General features: G+C 39.6%; 1 protein-coding gene across 1 annotated transcript in view; it reads left to right on the forward strand.

Moving 5' to 3' along the window:
- Window positions 1–259: 259 nt before the first annotated feature.
- The window catches only part of LOC131879019 (uncharacterized), a 17,811-nt gene continuing 8,776 nt past the window's right edge, over window positions 260–9,294 (forward strand). The window contains exon 1 of the mRNA XM_059225211.1: window positions 260–813. The gene's annotated coding sequence lies outside the window, so the exon portion shown is untranslated. The remainder of the gene's footprint in view (window positions 814–9,294) is intronic.

The raw sequence follows: 9,294 nt of genomic DNA on the forward strand, positions 1-9,294 counted from the left end.
AGAATGAACAACTCACTTAATTAATCAAGGAAAGAGGTGCATTTCTTTCAGGGAGTCCGAGTGGATTCAAAGAAAATAGGTTCAAGACCCTTCTTGACCTGGAATTTCTTTTGGTTGTTTTTCTTGCCCCGGACTTGTCCCAGCCCCTTCAGGGAATGCAGTAGCTTGTAATATTAGATTAGACGAAAAAAGGGAAAGGTGGTGAAACTGGTCGAGCTGAAAGACCATTCATAGACATGCTTCTTTTCATGCGCTTTGCTAACTGTTCTTTTAACCCTCTTAGGTACGACCTTTGCCACTTGAAATGGATTTGGAACTTATCGCTCGGCTTCCATGCTCCCTGACCTTGTAACTCATGCTCACAGTGCTATTGTTGTAGTACAACTATAGGGCTAGTAGTGTTTGTAAGTACTCCCATGAGACACACCAACGACGCTTGAAAGATAAGGTCTTGGTTGAAAATCTCCTGATATGCTTATCTGGAAATTTTACAAGAGCACATACAGATAAGAAAGTGGAGCAACTTTCAAGGTTTTGCACGTTTATGTAAAGGTTACATGGAGGTCTTGGACTATACTTTTTGAAGTTGTTTGACATAAAATGTTCCCCATTTCTGTTAGTTTCTTCCTTGTTTGATCAAGATTCCAATTCTTGCTCTAGGTATATTGGTAGAACTACGCTCTACAACATCTGTAATAACCAAGGTCAAAGACAGTGCCTGCCGGTCCAAGGGGGCCTCTCCACTTGGTTATCCAAAAAAGACTGGAGGTCGGTCCATCATTGAGAAAACAGGCATGCTGAGACCGGGGGAAAGTAAGAGCAGAACTGACATACCAATCAATCAAAATAGACCATCCCCGATGGAACACAATGAAGCGGTTCAACTCACAGATTCGGGGTCCTGATCCTGATCACTTGTCTTGGGCGTGACAGCTTCTTCATTGGCGCAGAGCAAGCTGGCGAAGCTGCTGTCAGTGCCACTTTTGGACCGCTGAAGAGATGATGAGCGTGCCCGAAGAGCGAAGAGGGAGGGCTCGTGGGGATAATCCACTCGCTGGCACAGAGAATAAAAAGTCAAAGGTTGAGGGCAAATTTGTAATGGGGGCCCCGGAAGAGAAAGAGAGGGCAGAGATAGAAGCTTCTAATTGGACACATTTTTAGTCCTCATAAAACTCTTGGCTGAGACGGCACCCTAATTGAGCTAATTGCCGGATGAGGCTTCTGTTCCATATTAGGTCCTATTTGGCGGGGAAATGAAAGGAAAGCATTTTGTTTTATCCCCAGATAGTTGGGAAAAAGCTCAAGAGCAAGAGGAAGTCTTTAGGGGATATACAACTATTGTGCATTGGAACACGGTTCATGGCCAACAGAAAGTCTTCTCCTAAAATGCCATTTATCGCCATGGTACAGGAACGAAATTGCAAGAAAATTACAATGCATTCATGCTTCCATGAATCATTCATGAAATGGCAGTAGTTACTATCAAATCCAAAATTGTTAGTTGCATTATCTTTCATCCGTTTGTTGTTTCACAAAGAACGTTTATTTGAGCATCAAAGAGGGCGTAATATCTGTTGGTGCAAGAATTGGGAGGTGGAGTCGCCATGTTTGTACGTTCCGTCAAAGTTATGGAAGTGTAAGAATTTATGCAACTTTTTCTTCACATAACTCATTCAAGGGTCGCCGTAGCTCATTCGTTTACAGTCTAAAATTTTCGCCCATTATTTCTTAAGGACAACCATTTGTTCCGACTTACGCTCTTGACAGATGCGAGCGTTCCCTCTAAAGAGCACGTTCTCACTCGAATTGTTCCATTGGTCCGACCGTTGTTGGAGCGACATTGGAAGCTGACTTGAACCGAGTCGTTATGGGGAAAATATGAGATGTCTTGGAACACCGGATGGAGCAAATCAGATGGATCAGATCCATCTCCGCCAAGAGAAGGCCCCGGCTTTGTTGATGAGGAGAACGATAATGGCGATTCAGGTTGCGATGTGGGGGGCTTTGGGAATGGGATAATATGGTTTGACTTTATTGGCTCCCAAATTCAATCTCGTTTCAAGTAACATGTCAGTAGTTTGCGAAGTCGTTCATTTTTTGCATATCTACCAAATGGAGAGAAGAATTTTTGAATCTTTTATGGTCGTACTGTCGATTACCCTTGAAGAAAGGTCATCGGAGAGCGAAGAAGAACTTTCGCATTGAATCCTTGCCCCATCAAATTTGCTGTGAAACTAGGTATATATGTTCACACAGACAATACATTTTTGGTGTCCAAAAACAAGCAATAGTTGATAATGGCCAATATTGCATTTACATAACAAGGAGACTTTTTCGGTTTGATTTATGCCCTTTCTGGCAATAATTTTTGCATCCCTCATTTCGAAATAACTCTCCATAACGACCAAAACCCCTCATCAAGCGCTACAATACAATTACATGTAATGTCTAACTGAACAGCTCCTCTTTCTAATCTTAACATTTGGGAGAATTTCATCAATAAAAGCAAACCATATTGCTGAAGCGGCAATCGCTCTCGTCGATCCATTTGGGAACTGCAATGCAATATATCTTATCAAGCCCCATTCTCTGTCCATTTTCCGAACGGTAAGAGGTACCTGGAACTTGACACACGAACATGGCCCTATCTGGCCCGTTACAAAATCGAGTGTTCCATCGATATCCGGATGACGGATTTATGGACACGCACATCTTGTTGAGGTCATTCTCTTCGTCGTTCCAATCGGGCCTCACACTCAATGTGGACCGGATGGGTGTGCGTTCATCCATGAAATTCGGAGCAGCCTCGAAAGTGGAGGTCAGGTCATCTCTAAAAATGGAGAGCAATGGAACATGGCAGTACCATATATGGGCACAAAAGGGACGTTGACGAGGGATGAATGGCTATTCACTTTATCCTTATCTGAGAGGATCCTCCTCATTTGACATGCTAGAGGGGACTGATTTAAATAGAAAGGCTACTTACGACCCTTGAGAGCGCGCAATGGGGAAATCTTGATAGGGACCGATCCAAATCTCGTTGGAGATATCTAAAGCCGACAAAAAATCGCGTAGAAATGCCTCGTTTCCATTTCCATCTGAAAGGGGAGGCAATATGATAATCAACAGCCAAAGGAAATTGAGCTTCCTTCAGCGTCTGAAGATTGAATCTGAGCTTTTGGTTATTATCAAAGGAGCCCAAAGTTTATTTTATTGGACGTCTTCAGGAAACAAAAAAATACCACAGCTGGCAAAAGAAATCGCTTTGTTCCAGTCAAAGAAATTGCATTTACTGTTGTATTTTGTGATTGTATTTCTTCAAAGAAAGAAATTGAAAGAAATCTTGAACACATGGTTAAGGTCTTAAAGCTGTTTTTTAAAAAAACCAAAAAAAAAAAAAAAATAAAAAAAAAAAAGAACTTAAATTGATCTGCATATATATATAATATACCTTTGGCGTCGATACAGATACACATATCAGATCGAAACCGAAAACATATCGCCCAATCAACCACCAAAATATCGTTCCAAACTCTTTGATTATATAGAGGAGACAAAGAAACTCAAGCTAAAATGTCCTAAAATAAGACCATGATTGTCTACAAATGAAAACTAAAATATTAAGTCAAAGATTGCCTGTTGTGAAATTGGATTGGCATGGGTGTGGTGAAGAAGATGGTGCCTTGGAGGCCTTAATTCGATAAGAATGGAGCCTCGTTTCCACGGACTTATTTGCCAATCCCTTACTAAGAATTAACGACTAGCCATGGAAAAAGTTCAAACATTTTGAATCAATTGCATTTATGAGCACGTATGCTAAGTTGGTGATCATCCGTGTCTGTTTTTCTTTTGAATATTGGTATGTCCCGATCAATGAAATGTACACTCATCGAGATCCATGATATGACTGACTAGACTTAGCATCCAGTCACTTAATTTATACTGTATCTAAATCACACTACAAATATGAACAAAGTTTATTAAAAACTCGCCATTTCCTTACCAACACTAAGTTTGTGCATACAAAATACGTACCAAAACAAGGATGTGGACTAATTTTCCAAAAAGGCTATGTTTTAGTGTTTGGAAGTAATCATGACAATGTGAAATACGAGTCTCGTTTGTTACTAACAATAGGCGTACATAGAAGACATAAATTAGACATGGAACACATTTTTCAAACCCATAAAATATGACAGCTAACATCCAACGTCATTGGGAGGTACGCTGTGATGATCCATTTCAGAACGTCAAGGTCTATGCCAGAATAAGATTATCTCATGAAATAGCCTTCCTCTTCTAATATTTCAAATATTTTTTTAGACCAAGTTCCCTTGAAAATGGGATTTGAAAACCGAGCAGATCGGTGCCGGGTTGGCCTCATGGTGGGATTTTAGAAATAATCATCTAAGTGTGTACTTGGATGCATGGAACACCCATCAAGTTTTGATACAATCTAAATCGAAGGCTAAGAAGATAGAACTTTTACGTACCTGCAACCAGATGTCCCAAATGATTTTGACAGACCTTCTCGGCCTCGATCCAAATCAGTTTTTGGTCGAAAAACCTCAAGAACACGGGCGAAGTCACATCGGGAAGAATCCAGGGATCTTTAGACACGTCTCTCGTCGATGACGTAATCGGTGGTTGGCCGAACTAGGAGCGAGAAAATACGGGAAATTTCTTGTTTGAAATTCAAAACACCATAGGGCCACTTTTTTTCAGAAACGTGCAAGATTTTTGGGTCCAAATCCCGGACAATTGAATTGGAGAAATTTCCCTGATTTTGATTGCACAATTAGGGTAAGAGGCTCTGTTTTTGTCACGATCTATTATAGGTCCAATTCTAGATTTAGCTAAGTATTCCAAAACAATTAGTAGTTCTTCATTTCAAACAAACGGGTTCAAATGTACGTGTTGTATCAACCTAAGAAAGGTTAGATATTCACTCTGGATTGTTGCGATCCATTTCATATTTTATGAGCATAGTACGTTATTGGTCTTTGTCACCACGGCTTGTCAACCTCAACACATTCTTAATTCATCGTGATTATGGATTTTTGGTCACGTTTTTTATCGTCACATTGGATGACTCTTCAGTTTGATTGGCTGTTCAAGGAAAACACTTGTGAACATCGAGGAAGTTAACCCAAAAAGGCACAGGGTGTACCTTTTCCAAACAATGCACAGGTTCAAACTACTCATCTGAAAATGTACTTGCCACTCTCTGCTTCAAAAAGGCGGGTAGCCGTGGCGTATCAGTCAGACATATGCTTTCCATTTCGCTACTGCTGGTTTGATCTTGGGCTAGTTAAGTCCAAGCTTCTTGAGCGAGAGACATCCGACTTAGTAACATATATACACATTTACCGTCAAATTGGGACATGGTCAAAAGGCTGAGAATTGTAGTAATCTACCCAAACCCATTTGGTTGCGGCAAAAACCACAGAGAAGCATCAGAGATCCCATATACAGATTGTCAAAGCCATCTTGGAACGTAGAACATCACATCTTCACATCCCAATTCATTGCAAGCCAGATTGGGAAGGACTATGGGCATAGCGGTTGGCACAGTTCCTTACCAATAGAGTGGTCCCCAGGTTCGAATTCCCCAACCGACCTTTATCAAGAAATCTTATGGACGCTAACTACACCCATAACCGGAAAACAAATTTGATACAGGCTATGAAATTGCTCCTATGAACTAAATATGGATGATGTGATGGCTTGCTTCGCTGGCCAGACCAGGTTCCAGTCCTCCGACCTTAGTACCCCAAAATTAAAAAAATGAGAGTGAGCCGCTTGACAGTACTCGAGTACATTCTTTCTTTTACTGTTGAGCATAATTCATCAAATTATGCGCCACTATTATCATATAAAATTCAATGCTTCAACTTTCCAGAAAAGGCGAACACAACGCCACTTGACAAGAAGTGATTGGAAACTGGTGGAACTAGGTCCACAGGGTTTTTCTAGAAGCAGTACTCTGCGCAAACCTTGAATAGCATTTCTTCAAAAAAAAGTAAACCATTCCCAAGAACGGAAAAATGAAAGCGGAAACTGTTCCAATAACCTATGCTCTAAAATTGGGCAAAAATAGACCATTCATACAAAACCATCCCACAGCTGGGCATTTAGAAATGAGATTCTGACTTAACCTTTCATTCTATTGGTCCCATGAAGTTAGACCAAAAATCTTTAACCAAACGAAAGTGACTATTTTTCATTCACAAGTTATTTCGAAAGCTATATTATAATGCTTGTTCTGGATTGAAATCCGAGAATGTTTTTCTACAAGTAAACTCTTAGACACACGTGTCAGGCACGCGTTCATATTTTTTGACCTGAGACGTTAAGTTCACGTGGCCAGTAAACGTGTTAGGACAACAAAAGAAAACCAATAGTTTACTAGCCGTTCAAAAGCATATCGGTGTGTCTCTAGCAACTCAACAGAAACGACCTAAAATGGCACATCACCTTTTCCAACAATGTGTCGTTATTGATTGGCTTTCAAGTGGAATCATTAAGACAACAACCAGTTACTGGCAGCAAACGTGAGGTCCTGAAAGATTCTGAATGCGGATTAGTGTCCAAAGTAGAGGCGATGAGACAAGAAGGAGACCGGCTTCTGCGGAAAACGAAATATTGAGTACCATTCCCATGCATTAGGGTAAGAAAAGTGAAAAATGATTGACATATTTAAAAGGGAAACCTAGCATTGGAATTTAGTCAAGAATGACTAAGCTTCATGTATATCAGGCCGATCAAAGCCCGAAAATGGTTGAAAATACGTTCCAACATAAACGACCAATTGCTTCTCATTATCTTTCTAAGTGACTCCGATTTGAACAAAATAATATCAATAGCAACGCCACACAGCTGAACAATGAAAGTTAAAACAAATCTGCCTTCTCGTTAAATTACTGATTCTATGATAATCAATAGTTTATTTTGACTGTCGACATCGAATTTGAACCGACTCATTATAGTCTCATTTTCTGAGCTCAAGTATGAATTGCAACCTATCATCACTTTTAATCAATCAACAACTTGAGGCCTTCTTTTCAGAAACATGTTCAACAGCAGAAGGCCCATTTTAACCTGTCAAACCTATATTTGCAATTAAGTTTTCCTGCCCCTCTTTATGTGGTCGACAGTTCAATTCTAAGGACTAGGCTACGATTCAAAATCACCTTGAGAGTATTTGATATCCGTCCCACGTAGTTATCAAATTGAATAACTTGTGGGCATGAGGAACATGCGTATGGCAAAGATGTAAAGACGTAACCAGAACTAGTGATGGGATCAAATAAATTTTCAAAATCAGGATTGCCAGAAATCTAGGACAATCAGAGCACCAGTTTCCAACCTAACGTAAAAGGTTAGGTTCGGTCAAAAAGGCAAACCTGGTTTGATGGAAGAAAATCAGGGGTACTTTTGGTTACTAACTAACGGGTTTCCAATATTCCGCTAATGATACCAAATGCCAGTGAAACGTAAATTGGTGGTCCTAGTCGCAACCTCCCGCGATTATTACTTTGATCCCATCAGTAACCAGAACCCAGTTTTTTAAGCCAAGGAGTGAATCCTAGATCGAGAAAAGATCAAACTTATGTCGTATATTACGACCTTTCCTCAATCTAAGGTTCCCTCTGTGCGCTTTAAAAAAACTGGGCTCAGGACTCGGGGACTTCCCACTTGCTACGAGAAACTGAAGCTGATTATGGCACCCCACCATGGTATGAAGAACCTTTGGGAAATGTGAGGGAGTTGAACGATCATTGTACCTTCAGTGTGGATGAGTATGATTAGTCATGGTGAAACTAATCTGACTTTGAGGTTGTCGTATCTAGTTCAATGCTAGTTCGATACCAAGCGTCTCAAATCCGTTTTAATCCGAATGGGTTTATCAAAATTACATTCACTTTGTAAATTTTTTGGTCAAGGGGCTTATAAATAGCATAACTAATGGCTCGAATTCTAATCAACAGTTTCTAAACGCCTTCCCTTTGAACCGATAATACCCATACGTTTGTAGCTCTAATTCAGTTTGGACAGAATTGGACTTCTCTCTTCGAATTAGGGCAGAAAGAGTTTCAATTTCTGGGGAGCTTTGAATAAATCATGGCGATTCGGAGATGCTGAGTTTAATATTCATTATCATTAAAATCGAAGCGAGCCTGACCGGGGTGAACCAATTCATAAAAGAGTCAATGAAGCATTTCATCCAGGTCAATAATGGTTTTCTTTGATTGCATCGTCTCTAGCTCTCTTCATTGTGAAGGTGTGAGTAGATAGAAAATCTGATTCTGAAGACAAAGGAAAAAGAGGTCACTTGTTTAAGCCAAATTTTCAAACTGGAATATCTAAGATGCCATTCAAGTATTATGAATGGCAAATAAGATTCGCGGAGCGTCTCTTAAATGAGTCTGTGCGACCGATCAATCCAATTTGATGTCAAGGAAGGGCAAGAAAGTGCCTAGCATGGTAAATACCGTTTCAAAAAAACTGATCGTACTTTGGTTGACAAAAAACATTTCAAACGTTGGGGTTGCGAGGGAGTAAAAACGTAATCCTTGGTGAACACTCACTTTGTACTGTTTGATTCTGTTTTTGTCTCTAGAACCTCCTTTGTTTCGAGAGTCACTGCTTTCTAACATACATTTTTATTATTTATATTGAGTAATCAAACATTTCTGTTTTACCCAATGAGCCTCGATTAGAAGCTATTTGCTTGGGGTAAATTCAAGTAAATTGGTTGCACCTTAGAAGAGGTTTATTAAGCCACACCTTCTTTTTCCAGAGGAGCAAATGGATCATTCTCGAATGATATATCATTCAATGCCCCATTTGAATTGCAACTGAACTTGATTTCCACCTCGGTTTGTTATTTCTACTTCTGATTGTTCATTCAGATAGGCAAACGGTATGTTGTATAGATTTTTTACATATTTTTGGAGGAATGTAATTTTGTTCACATAGCCTTTATGATTCTGCTGTTTTTCTTTTATTATTGATTGTTTTTTTGGCATTGCCAAGGATAGCACATATTCCTCAGATTCCGGAGAAGCATAATCACAATATCTTGGAATTCGGCGATTTGGTGAAGATTTTTTTACAGAATTAAAGTTTACATATTTGGGGCCAGTTTTTACATTTAGGGTCTAGATGCTGATCTATAATATTGTCTTAGTCTGGCTCAAAACCAAATAATGATTCAACGTCTGCAAAAGAAAATGAAGCATTTTGATTTGATTTGAATGCAAGGTTTGATTTTTTACAAGAACAATTCAT

This window comes from Tigriopus californicus, chromosome 4 (genome assembly GCF_007210705.1).
Source record: "Tigriopus californicus strain San Diego chromosome 4, Tcal_SD_v2.1, whole genome shotgun sequence".
NCBI classification, from domain to species: domain Eukaryota; kingdom Metazoa; phylum Arthropoda; class Copepoda; order Harpacticoida; family Harpacticidae; genus Tigriopus; species Tigriopus californicus.